The sequence below is a fragment of the Suricata suricatta genome, chromosome 10 (assembly GCF_006229205.1).
Source record: "Suricata suricatta isolate VVHF042 chromosome 10, meerkat_22Aug2017_6uvM2_HiC, whole genome shotgun sequence".
NCBI lineage: Eukaryota > Metazoa > Chordata > Mammalia > Carnivora > Herpestidae > Suricata > Suricata suricatta.
This window is the reverse complement of record NC_043709.1, coordinates 83,678,565-83,698,114: the sequence shown is the minus strand read 5'-3', so window position 1 is coordinate 83,698,114 and position 19,550 is coordinate 83,678,565. Positions and strand designations below refer to the sequence as shown.

Here is a 19,550-nt window from a genome sequence, read left to right as displayed (position 1 = left end):
ATTTTCAGGAGCCATCTGTATTTTTCCTTTGTGACTTTTCCATCATTATATCCAATTATCTCCTGAGACTGTGATTTTTATATCTATTTATACACTATCTTTATATATGAAAGAGATTTACCCTTTTTATTTTTATATCTGATGAGATTTTCCCAAATTACTGTTGGATTTTCAATTTTGTTCATGTTTTTGACACGAAGAAATTTAAAATTTTTGGACACAAATGTATGAAACATCTTCCTATGATTTCCTCCAGCAGAAAGTAGTGTAGCCTCAGGAAAAAAATAGGTATTCACATCAACACTATTTTTTGTGTGGCTTGTTTCTTACACATTGTATCCTGGGTTGAATAGTGTTCCCTCCTCCCCTGCCCCTGCACTCCCAAATACATGTCTACGCCACAACATTAGAATGTGACCTTCTCTGGAAATGGGGTTTTTTTGATCCAATAAGTTGAATTGAAATTAGGTCATCGCAGATTAGGATGTGGTCCAATCCAATGACTAGTATCCTTATAAAATGAGAAAATAGACACATACAGACACAGGGAGGGAGAATGCCAGGTAACAATGGAGGCAGAATTTGCAACAATGTGGATGGAACTTGAGTGTATTATACTGAGGAAAATAAGTCAGTCCCAGAAAGACAAATATCATATGATTTCACTCACATGTGTAATTGAAGAAACGAAACACATGAACATAAGAGAAGGGAAGAAAAAATAAGATATAAACAGAAAGGGAGATAAACCATAAGAGACTATTAAATACAGAGAACAACACGGAGCCGCTGATGGGGTTTTGGGTGAAGAGATGGGCTAAATGGGGGAGGGGCATTAAGGAGGGCACCTGGCATGAGCACTGGGAGTTATATGTAAGTGATGAATCACTAAATCTCATTCCTGAAATCATTATTACACTATATGTTAACTAACTTGGATTTAAATAATAAAATAAAAGTTAAAAAAACAATAGAGACAGAGGCGGGAGTAATGAGTCTACAAGCCAAGAAATGCCAAGATGGCTGGCTACCACCAGATACTAGGAAGAGGCAGGGAAGGACATTTCCCTAGAGACACAGAAAGAGCATAGCTTTGCTGATGCCTTGATTCCAGGGTGAACCTCCAGAGCCCTAAGACAGTAAGTCTCCGTTAATGTAAACCGCCCATGAATATGTTGTGGCAGCCCCAAGAAGCTAGTACAATGAGTATATAAGATTTTGGTATACGATCTGAGATGAAATTTAAAAGTGTTTTCCCCCAAATTGTGAACTACTTGGTTTAAATGAAGCCGGCTCCTAGAGGCATGTGAGAGTCCACTGTGCACATTTCTTGCCAACTCCACATTGACATCACATTGGTAGTTTGAAGTCAACCATGATGGCAGTATTCACACTACAGAAATCATCAAACTACAAATCAGGTCTTTCCTCTCCATCCCTAGAGCTGGTTTTAAAACATTTACCATCACATCACTGCTTTCAGTCTGCATTTTTAATCACCTCTAAATTTTACTATTAGTACCTTATATTGCAAATTTCTTACTCATGAATGGTTGCCTCTTACGTATATTTTATAGCTGTGCTCTAAGATATTAAAGCATATTAATATCCAAGTAATTCAGAAGGGTACTTGAGAAATGTATTCTGTGAACCCTTGTATTACATATAAATGACAACTTGGCTCGATAAAGAATTGACTTTCTCAAATCTTTATACCTACTGTGACATTTCTGCTGAAATTTAATGATGTGAAAAGTCTGAAGCCACCTCGCTTCTTATTCCTTTATAAGTAAACCATGTTTTTCTAACAGAATACCTGTAAAATTTTTCTTGTTATACTTGAAATGTAAAAATGTTGTCAGAATATGTCTAATGAGGGTCTTTCCCCAACTAATCTGACCTGGAATGTGCCAGGTGATTTTAATCTATGAACTTGTTTCAGATCCTGTTCCAATTTGTTTTCTTAGTTTTTGAATATTCTTTTAAATTGGGACTCATGAGTGCTTACTTTTTCTTTCTTGATTTTTCTCAGGAAAACCTGTAACACATAGGTTGGATCTCCTTTCTTTTTCTTCAATCTTATGTCTTGTTATATCCATTTTTGGTTTTTTCCCCCTTTATACTCTTGAAGTTGAAATATTGCAAACTTTACTTTCTGCACTCTAACTCTGCTCTTTGCTGTGTCCAGTGTGACATTTACTGCTTTCTTTGCAATTCTGCCTGCTCCCAGCCATCTCCCTCTTCATCTCCACTCTCAGCTCATTCTCTGTTCTCCTCAACACTCCGTGCCCTGAATAGGTCAATTCATATTGAGTACATCAAGCTAAGGCTTTGGAAGTTTTTCTTTATTCCCTCTTATTTGTGTATTTTTTCCTCCAGGTCTTTAAATTGCTTTCCCTTGTGATGCAGAGTGTTTGGGTGATCTATACCAAATTTCTAAAATTATTTTCTTAAACAGTAAACACACACCCACATACCCACCCCAAACACCACCCCCCACACACACACACACAGAAAGAGAAAGAGAGAAACCATAAAACCTGATCCAGAATAACATTTGGCTACCGAAGAGATGCATGGTGTCCTCTACCCTGCAGTTACTGATCAGTTAGGGGATTCCACATTTTCTCTCTTGGATCTAGACCTACAGAGAACACTGAAGTGCTAAACTCTGAGTCTAGTTTCTAGTGTCTTACAAGCATTCATCGCATGTTTCTGCTGGATCGAGGGCAGATCTTCTACTCCAACTGGTCTGACTGCTAGAGAGTCATATGTAGGCTTCAGTTCTTCTTCAGTTAGTGATGGGGGTAAAAATTGCACCTCCAGCTAGACTATTCTTAGGGCTCTTCCTTACATCTTTCCTCCTTGTACATCTTCCTGAAGCTCTTATAGATAGATCTCAGTATGCAAAGTACCATTGCCTCTCTGTCACTCTCTACCCATGGAAACTGTTTATATTGTGAAATATGGTGACCAAGTGGATGAAGAAAGAGAAGAGCTGATGGGGAGAAGGAAAGGCATGACACTATTAAGCTAAGAAGAGTTCACATGGCTTTGGGATTTTCTGTGTTTCTTTGCCAGCGGATAGAGTGAGGTTGACTCATGGTCTTTTCCTATCTTCTTCCCAGATTTCTGTGCTATTCTAGTTCAGCAGTCTTAGTTTAGGATTATGACTCCCGATTTACCTCCCTCCTCACTGCAGTTAGTGGAAATTCCCTGTAGACTCTAGCATTTGGTTTTTTCTTATCCTTATTTTTTAGTTCTCTTGTGATTTTTTGGTCTATTTTTTTATGGTGATTTAATTTAAAAGTTGGAATAGAGCATTTGATCAGACTGGGACATATTAACCCAGTTACTTGCTGAAGGCTGACTCTGTGTCAAACAAAAAGAAAAAAGGTAGAGTCTAGCCTTTTGAGAGCTAAACCTTATAAGGAACCATGAAAAGGACAATTTAGGCGGAAAGCATCACATGTGTGCAGGGTTAATGGTGAACATGGTCTTCGGGGGCTGGCGAGTGATGTTGGAGTTTGAGGCAAATGAGAGGGAGCAGTGGAGGGTGGTGATGAACTGAGACTTATTTAGAAAGTAATGAGAAGCCAGGCAAATTTTTAATTTTGGATTTGAAAAGACAAATCTGTACTGTAGGCGAAAAATCGATTAAAGGAAGACCCTAGGACACCATTTGAGGTCTGGCAAAAAAATTGTTAAATTATGGCTTAAACAAGGGCACTGAGAGTGGAAATAATGAGATGGTATAAAGGGAATAAATAACGTGAAAGTAATATTGACAGTTAAGTAGATACAGATGATGGAGTGAGGAGGAGCAAGGGTGACTTGAAGGTCAGTTGCTCTGACTGAGTGGATGATGCCAATCACTGTTAGAGCGACAGGAAGATTTGATGGTATAGATAATTTGTTCACTTTGGGGAGCTTCTAAATGGAGATGGCTGATAGACACAGGCTGTCTGAGGCACAGAGGTGAACAAAGGCCTGGGATATATCTGCATTAGTGGTGGTTATGGCTGAGGACGAAGGCCATGCTTGTTTTCCTCAAGGGAAAACCAATGCAACCAAAAAAAGAGCTGAGAGGTAACAGTGGGGAACACCAACATTAAGTGGATAGATGGGGGGGAAACCCAGCAAAGGAAGCTAACAAGAAAGAGAAAAAAGAGGTATGTTGGGAAGCAAGGGAAAAAGACTTTGGAGGAAGCTGAAAACAGAAATGTTAAGTGCAGCAGAGTTCAAGCCGTATAAACACTAATAAACTACTAACCCCTAGTTTTGAACTGCTAGGGCTTTAAATCTCTATGTGCAAACATTTAGTTAATAAGAAAAAATGTGTTCAAACAAATAATAACTGAAAGCTCTTGCATGTTAACACAATGCTTCTAATGCATTCTCATCTAATGAGAATTTGTGTTATGAAACTTCTGCCTTCTGGGCTTTGTTACTGGTATTAGGCACAGGTATTATCTAGCAAGTATCTGAAAAAAATATGGAGCCTATTTGTTTCACAGAACTTGCTGGGATGATGAGCTGAGATGGAATCTCAAGAAGGAGACAACCTTCTAAGGGTCTCTGGTCTTAGAGGGCAGAAGTAGATGGGACTTTGCAAGTCAGAAAAATAGAGTCTGTTTCCTATTAGTTTTCTGAAAGCTGTCATTAATCTTGTGGCAGGAGGGTGAGCCTTAGGAATGACCAGCAATACAAATGTTGTGGTAGAAGCAACACTGAAAGATTCCTTTCCAATCCTGTGCCTAAAATTCCTCCCCAATAGCCGCCCCCCAAGATAGTCAAGGTGTCTGCAGTTTCTTAGGTAAAGACTTATTCTAATTTGCTAAAGCACTTCCGTTTCCTCCAGGTAGTCCCAGTAAAACCACAGGGGGGTGGGGGGGGCATAATAGTACATTATCACCCATTAATAATTCAAAAAAGATTTGCTCATCAAGTTATTTGCTGTCATCTTAAGAAGAAAAGATAAGGACTGGGCATTGAGAAGATCTGAATCATAGGGCTCTGCCTTGGGGATGGGATGCTTGCAACCAAAAAACACCATACCACGTGGAGCAGGAGGAAGGGTATGAAAACAGGGGAGAGAGCCGATGCAAAACAGAATTTCTCAGAATTCTTTTAACCCAAATTCCTCCTCAACAAGCATTAAGATCTCTTCTGGTCACTGCCTTTCCAGATTCTTCACAAGGTGTGTGTGAGCCCTCCTAAGAATTATAGATCTTCTACAAATCCCAAACAACCGGGAAAAAAAGGCTGCGGAGGTTGGACTTCCTATAATTTGAATTGTGAAGTAATAGGGAAATTTCTTAAATTTTTGAAATGTAAATATTTAAACATATAATTAGACTATAATACTGCATATGCTTTTCCAAAGACCCCCAAGCCTGCTGGGGATTCTGACCTGATATTCCAACTGCCCCATCACCACCCCTTCATTAACACATTCACACCTGGACAGGTAAGAGTCAAACAATTAATTGATCAAATTAATTAGTATTTGCCATTCTTTTCCCCGAGCTGAAGAGTACCACAAAAAAATAATTGTTATAGGCTGAACCAAAAATTCAAAGCAAGAAAAACAAGCCCACATGGGAAGAAAAGAGAGGAAGGAAGCATATGAGTTTGAGATGGCCACATATAAACTAATTCCTCCATTTTATGCTAATGTAACAGGCCATATTGTTCAGATTGGGTTGCTGTGGTATTACAAATGCCACGTGACTAAGAGTCAAGAATAAGAGTCTTTTATCTGTGTGTCGACTGGTTTAAAGTGTTGAAAAAACACACCACAGGGACCACAAGGAGACAAGAAACCCACAGGATGCCAACACAGATTACAAAGGCCCTTCTTCCTTCTCCAGCCTCTGTCTAGTGCCTCCCAATGGGAAGCCTCACAGGGAATCAGCTGGCAAAGGAAAAATGTGATTTGTAGAGTCTTGGTTCTAGCATCACCAGAGTATAGAAAAGTGGGTTGTAGCTGAGGGATAATAAGCTACTTAATGGCACAAATAGTAAGGGTGGGAGCATAAAAATTTGCTGGGAGAGTAATGCAGTAATTCGGGACAGAAATGACGAAGGCTTGGACCAGGGTAGTGGCAGTGGAGAAGGTGGAGGAATGACTGCAATGCTTAAAGTAGTTTCCTCTGGCAGTGGATTTAATCAAACGTGAGGTGAGAGAAAGAGATAAGTCAAGGAGGACTCCAAGGTGTTTGACCTGAGAAACTGGAAAAACAGTTTCCATTTTCTGAGATGGGGAGAACGGCAGAACGTATGGCTTCTGAGGAGGGAAACTGGGAGTTCCGCACTGATTAAGTTTCATATTCATATTAGGTATCCAAATGGATTAGCCAGGCTGAGAGTTGAGCATATGAGTCTGGAGAATAAAGAAACAGATCCTCGATGCAGTACAAATTTAGGACTCTGAGAGAATAGGCAACATGTAAAGCCATGAGACCAGAAGTCCTGTAGAGAATGAATAAACAGAAAAAAAGAGAAGTTACGGGATAGACTCCTGGATCACTCCAATGTTTACTGTTTTAAGAGATGAGAAGAAACCAGCAAATCTACCAAGGAGTAATGGTTTTCAAAGTAACAGAAGAATCAAAAGAGTACTGACTTGGAGGCTAAGTTAGAAAAGTGAATTAAGAAAGAGAGAAGGATCAAATGTATCACGTGGGGCTAACAGGTAACGTAAGGTGGGAACTGACAATTGACCATTGCAGTTGACAATGTGGAGTTAAAGAAATAAGTTAAAAAATTTTTCCCAAGTGGGAGGACAGGAACTTGCAGATTGAAAAGATCCAGTGAGTACCACCAGCAAGATGAATAAATCGGGCCAATAATAAGGCACGCCATAATGAAATTTTAAAATACTGAGAGGGAGGGTTAAGGGGAAGGGTATGTGGGCGGGAGTAAAGAGAAGACCAGTTTGGAATGCAAGAGGAACTAGAAATCCAGGTCATATCCAAAAGATCAGGGATCAAAATGACATCTGTTTTCTCAAAAACAACACTGGAATGTAGAAAACACTAGAGAACTGCCTTCAAAATGCTAAAGGAAAAGGATTTCCAAACTAAAAATAAAACCCTAGTAAAAATCCCAATCAAACATGAGTAGAATAAAAATCATTACAGACATGCAAGGTGCCCAAATTTTTAATTTCCATGTACCTTCCTGGGAAGCTATCAGAGAACTGGCACCACCAATACGAAAACAATAATCCAAGAAAGAAGATGATACAGGTTATGTGAATTAGGAGATTCAATACAGGTAAAAGGTGAAGGGAATCCATAGTATGATAGTAAAGGGAGATACTACATTGCATCAAGTAGATATTAGAACATTTAAGAAGATTCCAGGACTGGAATTCATTGTTGATACTGCTGAAAGCCATTTAAACAACTGGCTAAGAATTAGAAGTTTTACTACAACAAGGTACATTTAAAAGGAAAAGAAGCTGGGGTGAGAGCAGGCTTCCTTCTTATCACTTCTGTTTTCTCAGGGAAGTAAAAGCAAGGTTATGACCTGAAAGAGATGGATGAGGAGGCGGTATTGGGGGTTTGAGGAAGGGGAAGAGATGGTACAGCCGTCTGAAAGTGGGCAAGTAAATGGACCTGAGAGAGGATGGGGGATTGCCTATCCATTGGTGGGTAATTCTCAGTGGGATATGAAAGAACCAGCCGACTGCCATCTCTTTGGATTGTAAACACATCTAATAGGAGATGACAGCAGCAATAAAGAGCAGAAACTATTCCAATATGAGAAGAAAAAAGCCGCCAAGCTGAGAGCAGAGCTCAGAAGGCTCGTGTGGTCACCAAGAAGAGCGGAGGTCCACACCAGTGGAGGAATGGCAGGAGCAGTCTGTAGGAGGAGGGGCGCTGGGGCATTGGAGAGATGGCTTGAAAGAGAGGACAAAGACTTGGCCTCATTTGAAGGAGTGTAATTTGAAGAATTTAAAGAAATACCTCACAGTTAAAACATCACAAGATAATTTAGCTGTGAGAATTGATTATAAAAGCGTGGCGGCTTACAGAAGCAGGGAACCTGGTAAGGGGTAATCACAATTTATCCTGAAAACAAGTAATTGCCTTTTATCCAGATGGGAAATGGTTAGGGGTTAGTTAAAGCCACCACTACAAGCAATTATTGTGTGATGAGGAGCTTCTGTTTTCCACAGCTCCAAAAAACAACTGGAAATAGGAGATATTGTGAATTATGCCTTCATCAAAAAGCTTCTTGTATTAACTTGTAGTGGCCTGTGGTCTTTTTCCTGCTCGTTCATCATATTTAAGTAGTAATCTTGTGGCTTCCTGTGGTGTTTTTTTAAACATTTATTGAACATGTATTCTTTTACTGTGTCATAGCTCCTGTTGCCGGAAGAAGCTTTGAGATACGGTGTTATGAAGTCAGAAATCAGTCTTTTTTTTCCCCCCAGGAGTATCACTCAATTATTTCTAAATCAATAAATCCTCCCTTTTCCTTTTAATAAATGGTAAAGTCACTTATGGACCTTGTCTCATATTCACAACTATCTAAGCTGCGATACCAACTACACACCCCTAGGTGGTGTCTCTCCAAAGACTTCCCCAGAAAAGAGAATCCAAAGCCCTACACCCAAGTCAATTCTGCCACTTAATATCTGACTGAAGCTCATCACTTAACTTGGTTGTCACAAACGTGCTTAACGAAATATCAGAACAGTGTGAAAACCTATGTCGCCTGCCTCTCCCTCACCAGTTGTGTGTACCTACCAGTTACACACTTGCTCTTCTTTCATGAGGCCTCTTCCTCCCAAATTTCCCTTTTCTTTTCTATCTGATGATTTTAATTTCTGACTAACAGGCAGGTCTTGTTTATTTAAAAGAAAATATATTTCATCACATACAAGATGCTATCATATTATTAACAATAATACGGAAAAGAAGGACACTGCCCATAACACTAGGACTCAGTGTTTTTCCAGTAGTGCTACAGATAGTCCTATACTAGCCTCTACTTGTTTTAACCTCCGTCATGAATTCTAAGGAACTGAGAGATTTTTCCTGCTTTCACTTGCACCCTTTGGCGTGTGACACAGAGGATCATTTTACATCCATCTTAGTAACTGCTTCTAATACACTTGCATCAACTTGTGGGTATTCTCCTCTTCTTATTCTGCTGCTTTATAAGAAAATAAAGAATTGCTTTCATCATTTCTCTGAAACAATTATTTGCTTATAAATCAAACTGGCACCTCTGCTCTGTTCCATATCTTTTTTTTAAGTATATTTATTTTGAGAGAGAGAGAGAGAGAGAGAGAGATGACAGAGCATGAGCAGGGGAGGAGGAGAGAGAGAGAGGAAGAGAATCCCAAGCAGGCTCTGCACACACACTCATGAACCATGAGATCATGACCTGAGCCAAAGTTGGACACTCAACTGACAGAACCACCCAGGTGCCCCCCATGTCTTTTTAAACACAAAATATAGATATTTTAAATGCCAGTCAAACTCAATGTATGCAGTACTAACTGCACAGACATCATTGAGATGACAGGATGAGAGCACCTACGACCGAGGTCCTCCTTGCTCAGGCAGCATCAACTGTGACTCAGCTTCTGCCAGGTCAACAGAGGCTATAAAAGGCAGCTCTATCTCACAGATACTAAAATATAAAAAACTGTACATCTCATAATCAATAAAAATAAAATGTGTAATTTTATTTTGTTAGCATGGCATCCCTACCTTCTGCCTTTCCCTTCCTTAGTACTTACAATTATATTTATCAGATATGCCATCTGTCCTGTCAATTTATATTCTGCCTCTGTCCATAATTTACACCACAACTCTGATTTTTTTAATGTTTTATATTTATTTCTTGAGAGACAGAGACAGTGCCAGCAGGGGAGGGTCAGAGAGAGAGGGAGATACAGAATCTGAAGCAGGCTCCAGGCTCTGAGTTAGCTTTCAGCACAGAGCCTGATGCGGGGCTTGAACCCATGAACCATGAGATCATGACCTGAGCCAAAGTCAGACACTTAACTGATTGAGCCACCCAGGGGCCCCACACAAGTCTGATTTTTAAGATGTTCTTCTCCTTGGTTGTTGCTATGTGTGCAGGTGCGTGTCACTGGGTCATATAGAGAGCCAGATATGAAAGTTAATCATGGAAACTTAAGTTAAAGTACATATCATGATTTAGAGATCTAGCCAAACAGTAAAACTTAGATTTTAAAAAAAAGTTTTTCTTGGGGTGCCTGGGTGGCTCAGTTGGTTAAGCATCTGACTTCAGCTCAGGTCATAATCTCACAGATCATGTGTTTGAGCCTCACGTTGGGCTGTCTGCTGTCAGTGCTGGAGAGCCTGCTTCAGATTTTCTGTATCTCCCTCTCTGCCCCTCCCCTGCTCACATGCTCCCTCTCTCTCTCTCAAAAATAAACAAACATTAAAAAAATTAAATCTTTCCATTGAAAAATTAAAGCAATTTACAACAATAGAAACTTAAAGAGACATGTTCTTATAATTCAAGTTGAAAAGCAAACGTTTTTCAATAAGAATATATAACTGATTATTTTAACCAATATATAATCAAATACAATTATAATTAATAATTTCTAAAACCATATTCTATTTAACCCACATAGTTCATATCCACCAGTAAAATTAATTACAAATATAAATTTAACAACAAAGGAATTTTCACAGAGACTATAGAAATCTTCATATGCATACTTATAATTATTACTATTTACCCTGTTTTGGTGAGGATAATTGGTAAAATTCATTAATAGCTGAATAATCTGAAATCACTGAATACATAATCAACTCCATGGAATGGAATTGTTCACAGATGGACCCCACCATCTTGCCCAGAGAAGCTCTTAGTACATATGGAGTTTGGTAAGATAATTAGCCAGTTTCAGACTTTACATTTAAGGTTTTCTCCCACAGTTAAGGTGGGGCACAAATGCCTTACCCCTAAGGAAGTATCTTTGTGAGTCAAGAGGGGTCTCTACATTCCAAAGGGGCATGCAGTCATTACAAGCATAGCACTTCCCAGAATTTCAATTTAAATATTCCTAGTAAAGTTACTTATTCAAGCTACATTTTCTGCCCCTAAGTGCCATTACTCAGGGCACAAACGATGTTGATTCCAGAGGAAACAGTGCCTCCACCATTAATACAGACACAAATGCATAGATGTATTAGAAATCTGCAGAGTAAGAGAAAGTGAAAAAGAGGTCATTGGGAAACAATATCAGGACACATAGTTTCTGAAAAACAATTTACAATTGATTTTAGACATTTCAGTTCTTTTCTAGCCAACCTGCCTAAGGTTCCCAAATATTTCTCTCCTGCTCCTTACTACCTCTCCCCCCTCTAGCCCTTCTTTATTCTTTTTCTTCTCTGTTTTGGCTCATCCTCAAGGCTCTATACTTTTCTGCAACTCATACTCAACTCTGGGAATCAATACCATGCTCTTGAGTCTCTCCCTAACTCCCAGAAAGTAGCAAGAAATAATTTTATACACAGATAGCACACTTTCTAAACAAAATTCTGGTGCTAACTGTTAACATTTTTCCTGTCATGCTATATGCAGAGAGTAGTTAAGTAACTTATCTCAGATCACACAGCCAACGCCATGTTTCCAGAAATCTGCCTTCAATTTTTTCTTTCCTTTCACTCCAATTGAAACTCACTGCTGATCACGAAAAATATACAACTGAAGGAAAAATTAAAGAGAAGATTGGGGGGTGGGTACAAATTTTTGGAACAGGGGTCTCAATCCATCGCATAGCAATATTAATCTGGGACAAAGATGATTAAACTGCTACTCATGCTGAGTCAGCCCCTAATGTATTATCACTGGCCTGCAACCCATTTTCAATGGACCTTCATCAAATTGCCAGGAGAATTTAGGCTACTCTAATATCTATTTGCTAATTATGAACTAATGCGTTTAGAGTAACATTTGCTCTGATCTGCTATTTAATTATAAAGGACTGGAAGATCACAGAGTGGGGGAGAAAAGAGGAAATAAATGGACACTGATGTAATAACTACTCTGCCTCAAGAGCTGGGTTCCTGGTGCCACGCCCACTTCTCCTGCTTCCAGGACAATGTTACTAGGAAGACCAGAGAATGTTCTGACTTCATAAATTCAGCACACAAAATGTGAGGTCCAAGCTAATCTCACTTGAATCTGGAGGGACAGGAACACATTCACACAAAATTAGGGTTTTATTCATTTAGTCTGCCCTTTTCACTCCCAGGACAGCTGTATCATCAAAATGAGTTATTAAGAAAAAATATGAAATAATAAAGCCTGCTTTAAAATTTTTTTTTAATATTTATTCTTGAGAGTGCAAGCATGAGTGGGGGAGGGGGGGAGAGAGAGAGAGAGAGAGAGAGAGAGAGAGAGAGAGAGAGGGAGGGAGGGAGGGAGAGAGGGAGAAAGACACAGAATTCCAAAGCAGGCTCCAAGCTCTGAGCTCTGAGCTAGCTGCAGAAAGCCTGACTTGGGGCTCGAACTCATGAGCTGTGAGATCATGACCTGAGCTCAAGTCTAATGCTTAACCAACTGAGCCACCCAGGTGCCCCACAAAGCCTGCTTTTTTAATGATTCTTTCCTATTACAAACTCTTGTAGCAAATTTTGAAAAATGTTGACTTATTTCCTTAGAGATTTTCTATGCATATAATTTTATATAGTTAAAGCACACACATTTATATACTTACCTTTTCATTTAATACATGAACATAAGCATTTTACTACTTATTAAAAGTATTCATGAACTGATGGTAGACAATTCTGTCAGTCAACTATATGCACACATAAAATACTGTTTCTGAGGCAAAAGTAATTTTTATATAGTTGTAAAATTCCATTACATCCCATTGCCAAAGAAGCATTTGTATAGATGTATAAAAAGCAATTATTTTTTAAAGAATAAACATTTTTTAAAGTCGGCAAAACAAACTGATTCATGAACATTATTTCCAAATTTCCTTGCATACTATTACATCAGTACAGACATATGGTATGTTACAAAACCACTGGTGTATTTTTAAATGTTTAAAGCGTGTCATTGTTTTCAAATTTTCCATGGCATGATATGTATATTTGTATAGAGTAGGAGTTTTTTTCTTTGTTTTTAGAATGCGTTTGTAGAAAAATAATGAAAGGTTAATTTTCATTTAACTTTTCAAAAATCCACTTCAGATATTTCAAAGCATCAATATTGGCTTTTTAAATCCCCTCTGCTGTATTTTTTGGTTTTAGGTTATGCTTTTCTGGGTTTCTGGGTTTCTGTTCTACCTCTTTCAACTTTATGAAGATCTGGGGCTTTAAATCGATGCTGTCATGGATGAGCCTTGGGGGATCTCCTGGGAGGAGCTGAGTTTATTTTCAAAGTTTGAGGGATATGAATTATTTGGCCTAAGGGCAGATTGTAGCAGATTATATTTTCTAAAGGTGATCATGACAATATTTCCTATCATGCATACTCTTCTAACAATGTGATTTTGATATTCCTGCTAACAAGCGGTGGATCTGTGCTAGGACTCCTCCCCTGTGAACCTGGTGGGCCGTGTGATTGCTTCAACCAACAGAGTGTAATAGAACTGACACGGAGTGTGAGGCAAACATGAAGTCACTTCCAAAGTGAGGTTATAAAAACGGCATGTGCTTCTGGGCATCTGAGTGGCTCAATCGGTTAAGCGTCCAACTTCAGCTCATGGTCTTAGTTTGTGAGTTGGAGCCCCACATCAGGCTCGCTTCTGTCAGTGCAGAGCCTGCTTTGGATCCTTCATTTCCCTCTCTCTCTGCCCCTCCCCCCTCTCAAAAGTAAACAAACATTAAAAAAAATCGAAATGAACATTAAAGAATGCCACGCATTTCCACTTTGTTCTTTTTGGACACTAGCTTTGGGGGAAGCCAGCTACCGAGTACACAGTCCATCGGTCCTCAGGCTGTCATGCTGTGAGCGAGTCCAAAACCAGCTCCTGAGGAGCGACCCCAGGAGAGCCCTAAGTCTATATGGGGAAAGAGAGATGCCCCAGCTGCTCTAATCCTCTGCCATTTCAACTCCAGCACTGGGTGACAGAGGTCACGAGCCAGATCTGTATAGCCTAGTCCTTCCCAAACTCCGTACTCACAGAAACTGTGAAACACACTGAAAATGATTATGGCTGTTTAAGCCATGAAGAGTGATATGTTATTGTGCAATGAAACTGAATCAAGAGTTTTAAAACACTTCCCAATTTATGTGACCTTATTTTTCAGTACGTTAGTGGTGCCTTTTGTTTTGACACTGCCGACCAAAATCATGTGTAAAGATAATGTACAATTATTATTTTATGCACATGAGGTTTGTTTAGATTTGTTCATATGCTTACTTATTTCTTTGCATGCCAGCTTTTTCTTCTGCAGTAACATTCTTTTTTTCCTGAGATACATTCTTTAGAATTTCTTTCAGTGAAAGTCTACTGGTGGTAAATACTCTCCTTGTCTGTTTTTCAGAAAATGATTTTTTCTTTTGAAAAATAATTTGTTGAATACACATCTCTATGTTGACTGTTTCTCCTCTCAGAGCTTTGAAGGTACTTTTCCACTGCTTTCTTCCTTTCCATTTTTATATTTGAGAATGTTTGCCTTTTAATTAATTACCATTCTTTTGCAAGTCATCTGTCTTTTCTACCTGGCAGCTTTTTACAGCTACTTATTATCTTCAGTTCAGTTTTACTAAAATGGTCTAGGTTTGCACTTTAAAAACACTTATTTAACTATGTTTAATGTTTTGTGTTTCTTGTATTTATGGATTATATTATTATTTAATTCTAAAAAAGTCTCAACCTTTATCTCTATGTTATAATTCCACAACTCGGCAGTAGTCCCCTCTCATTCTGTCTTCCACATGTTGTTATCTTGCCTCCATATTTTCTCTTAGACTCCAGCTCACCACTTCTCCTTCAGCTGCATCTAATCTGATGTGTGTTCATGTCAACAATCATACTTTCATTTCTAAAAGTTCTACTTGGCTCTCGTGCAGGGTTACCTGGTTAATTGTAATATTCTCTTATTGGCTTATTCCTTTTTTTCTATAAAGATTTCCTTCTTAGTTATATACTGCATCTGACAATTCCAGCATATTCTCAGGCATTTATATCTGTAAGTTGTCATTTGCTTTTTGTCTCTGAGGACTCTCGATGTTAATGGCTTGTGTGCATCACAGTGTTTCCTCTCATGAGCTTGTATTTGTTTGAAAGTGATACACGGGCGTTCCAAGAGTTTTCTTCTGGAAGAAATATGTGCTTCTTTTGGAAGCCAGGGGCTGCTAAGGACATGGGGCCACATTAGGTCCCTTATCAGGGCTTCAAGTGGGACACACCCGATCACAGTAGGTCCTTGGCTTGATCTCCAGCTTTCAGCACTGACATCAGAATTTTATACCTCATCATTTTAGTTCCCTGATTTTCTATTTTGTGAGATTGGTTTGTTTGGGAAGAAGTGCACAGATCTCCTCAGAGAGTCCCCAAATTTGATGAGCCCAATAATACATTTGAAAAATACGTTTTCTCTAAGAACAAAATGTATTCCAGTGGGAGAGTCCTCTTGAGTCGCTATGGTGGATATCAGTCATAGCAGCATCTACCAGACACAGTTATATTACCTCATTTGTTATCTCTCAGCCGTCCTCAAGACAATTTTATTCTCACTTGACAGATGGGAGGTTAAGACACTAATGTTACATACCAGTAAGTAGAAGCACTCATCAGTACTGGCACCAGAATCTGAACACAAAATCTGTTTAAAGCCAAACTTGTGTTCCTCACCACCATGTATGTAATATTGCCTCTGAGAGGCAAACTTCATAAAGATCTCTATCCCTTTAGAATCATCTCTGCTCTATCTTCTACTCTCTCTACTTCCAGTTTTAGTATCTGCTTTTTAATGCTTTTCTATCATGACAGACGTTAGACTGAGCGGCTATCAGTGACTGCCAAGCCTTGATGCAAACACTGATAAGTGCTCTGAGTTTGGAGAGAAAAGAAAAAGGAGTCATCCGGCAGAACAGATAGATATGGAAGTTTCAGGAACACAATCTAAGACATGAGTCACATAGAATTTTAAGGAGAAACTGTTACAGTCTTCTTTAGGCCAAAGTTATTTTCCTCAATGCTCAAATTAGTTTTTAAAAATACATAAATAAAACAAGCAATTGTTCTCCCCATTAATATTGCTACATTCCCAATTGCCTTTAGCAAAAGCATAAGCAGTTACCATCAGATGAAGTCTATGGGAAGAGGTTACCCAAGCTTTCTGGGATATTCAGAAACTCAAAATAAATATTGGGGTCTCATAGCAAGTTCTCCTAATGAATTAAAAGTTAAGCATGCACAAATTTTAAAAGGTTAATTCCATCATTGACTTACACTCCATTTGTTGTAAAAACTTTATTTCCTATTTCATGTCAACTTTTTTAAAAAAAAAGAGTAAAGAAATCTTCTCAGCCAAGTATTCCACTAATACTATTTTGAAATATCTGTTCCTAAAAAATTCATCTCCTCATCTTAAGATCATAAATATTTTAACTGACACCAAAAAAAATTTTTAAGTTTGTTTAGTTACTTTGAGAGAGAGAGAGGATGAGAGAGAGAACCAGGGAAGAGCAGAGAGAGAGGGAGAGAGAGATTCCAAGCAGGCTCTGTAAGCCTGGTGTCAGCACAGAGCCTGATGCAGGGCTCAGTCTTACCAATCGTGAAATCATGACCTCAGCTGAAACCAAGAGTCAGACACTTAACTGGCTGAGCTACCCAGGTGCGCCCCCAAAATCTCTTTTTATAAGACAATTCAAACCACATTCAAATTTGATTTGTAAAATTTGGTTTAAAGGACATTTTAAAATATATTTCTTCACTTATTCATTCATTCCATAAACATTTACTCTGCATGCCTTGTATGCTAAACAACATGCTAGGGTCTGAACAGCACAGGTGAAGGATTCTTGGCTCCAAGCTGCTCACTCCTGTCCTACCACCTCTCGTGTGCCTCCTTGAAAACACACACATACTCAGGATCCTGATGTTCTTTGTTAGGGACTGCAAATAGTCATTTCTCAAGTTAGAGCTTCGAAGCTTAAAAATGAATTATTAATCTCATAATAGGAAAATCAATTAAATTCCAGTTTTTATGTATAGTAATCATTTGCCCAAATATATACTGAACTCCTGTTCTGGGTAAACGGCTAATAGAATTTTCAACTCTACTGAAAAAAGAAACTGTACTGAAGCAAGCTTTGAGAACTCTAATCTCTATTTTTACATCCTGCTACTGTGGAATGACTCAGGGTAGGCCAAATAAATTTTAAATATTTCTGGATATGGAATCCATGGAAAATCTGATAAAAAATATGTGCACATACATAAAATTTTTGTATAACTTTCAGAAGAGGTTCAGGAAACCCCTAAAACTCTTCTATAGGATTATGGGAATTTCTGTCAGCAACTTCAAGGTGGGAACTTCAGTTGTATCTCATTCAAGTTAGTATTTCCTGTCCCAGAACAGATTTCAAGTAGTATTTGTTGAATGAATATCTTGGTAACATTGTTCTTGTGAAGCTCACATTTTAATCTCCTCTTCCCCCAGGAGTTTCCAAGTCCTTCACTTCCACATATACACTTTTCTAAAACTTACTTGCTTGAGACAAATCTGACAGTCTAGGAGAAAATCTTTTTCCAGACGCACTTTCATAATTCTCCCTTCTCCCCTTCACAGAAGGCACACCTCCTATCACCCAAATAATTCAATGACACATTGCCCCAGAGGGTAAAAACCACTCAGCCAGGCAAACAAAGAAACATTTCCAGTATACACAGTTCCTGAGGGAGTGTCCCTTAAGAAAGAACAAAAAGATCCTTATAAGAAATACAAAGAAGCCACACTTCATTTTATCCAGAGGATAAACTATTGGCAATCCCCATTCCTTACTTCTTTGTTCTCCATATCTCTACGTTAAATAATTAGAATTCAGAAGATGATTATATGGGTTACATTTTAATACCTACTTGGATTAAAAGGTGGTTAGACTTTTTCTCATAAAAGTTCAGTTTGACTTATGAGTTACTTTGAAAAAGAACACAGACTTTGTTAGGAGGGCAGGTAACATTCAAAGAGCCGTGTCTGCGCTTCTGAGATTTTGGCAATATATATGTAAGGCATATGGACAATATAGAATACACTGAAAGTAGATACTTAGAATATAACTTTATGCCAAAAAATTAGATAACTTGAAAGTGATCAATGAAAAAATGATGGATTTTAAAAAATACTTTTAAAGGATATTTGTTTATTTTATTTTATTTCATTCTTTTAAACAGTTTATTGTCAAATTGGCTTCCATACAACACCCAGTGCTCTTCCGCATAAGTGCCCTCCTCCATCACCACCACCTCTTTTTCCCCCTCCCCCTTCCCCTTCAACCCTCAGTTCCTTTTCAGTATTCAATAGTCTCTCAGGTTTTGCGTCCCTCTCTCTCCCCAACTCTCTTTTTCTCTTCCCCTCCACCTGGTGCTCCATTGGGTTTCTCCTGTTCTCCTGTTAGACCTATAAGTGCAAACATATGGTATCTGTCCTTCTCTGCCTGACTTATTTCGCTTAACATGACACCCTCAAGGTCCATCCAATTTGCTACAAATGGCCATATTTCATTCTTTCTCATTGCCATGTAATACTCCATTGTATATATATACCACATCTTCTTGATCCATTCATCAGGTGATGGACATTTAGGCTCCTTTTAAAGGATATTTGAACAAAAATATCTGAGGCCCAAGCAGTAAGAGGCTGTATGTTGACCAAGGGGTAACCCCATGAACAGATCTTCACTGTCATGCACCTGCAAAGCTCATCAAAGAAAGGAAGAGAACAACAGCAATGGATTGGAAGATCCAGTACACTCTGCTGCCATTTAAAACAACCTCTCTTCTCTGAGCCTATAAAAATGCCCTCAGCAGGTGAGTGTGACTTCCTGCAAAGCCCTTTCTAACCTTGTGTCTCAGGTATCCTAACTAATCTCCTTGTTCTGGGTGCAGCAAGAAGAAAGCACTTTATGTCCACCAAACAACAATTTGTGAAGAAGGCAGATCTCATGTTATGCATTACTACACACACACACACACACACACACACACACACACACACAAAACACAAGCCCAAGGAAACTTTTGGCGGTGAAAGATATGTTTAGATAGTTTAGTACCTCGAGTGTAGTAGTATGTATCATTAGTGTATGCATATGCCCAAACCCATCAAATTATATACATTAACCATTAACCATGCAGGGTTTTTTGTGATTTAATTATATTTAATAAAACTGGTTTTTAAAAGAATGCACTCTAAACAATATATCTTAACAAAGGCTCTAGCAAAGCTCCTTGCTGAGAATTTCTTTTAAATACATCAAGTATGTCGAATGGATCAAGAAGATGTGGTATATATTCACGATGGAGTACTACATGGCAATGAGAGGGAATGACATATGGCCCTTCGTAGGAAAGTGGA

The 19,550-nt window shown here is 38.7% G+C and overlaps 1 protein-coding gene across 1 annotated transcript in view; it reads right to left on the bottom strand.

The window, feature by feature from the left end:
• Nucleotides 1-19,550, bottom strand: part of ST8SIA1 (ST8 alpha-N-acetyl-neuraminide alpha-2,8-sialyltransferase 1) — a 138,228-nt gene that overhangs the window by 27,316 nt on the left and 91,362 nt on the right. The gene's annotated exons all lie outside the window — the stretch shown is intronic.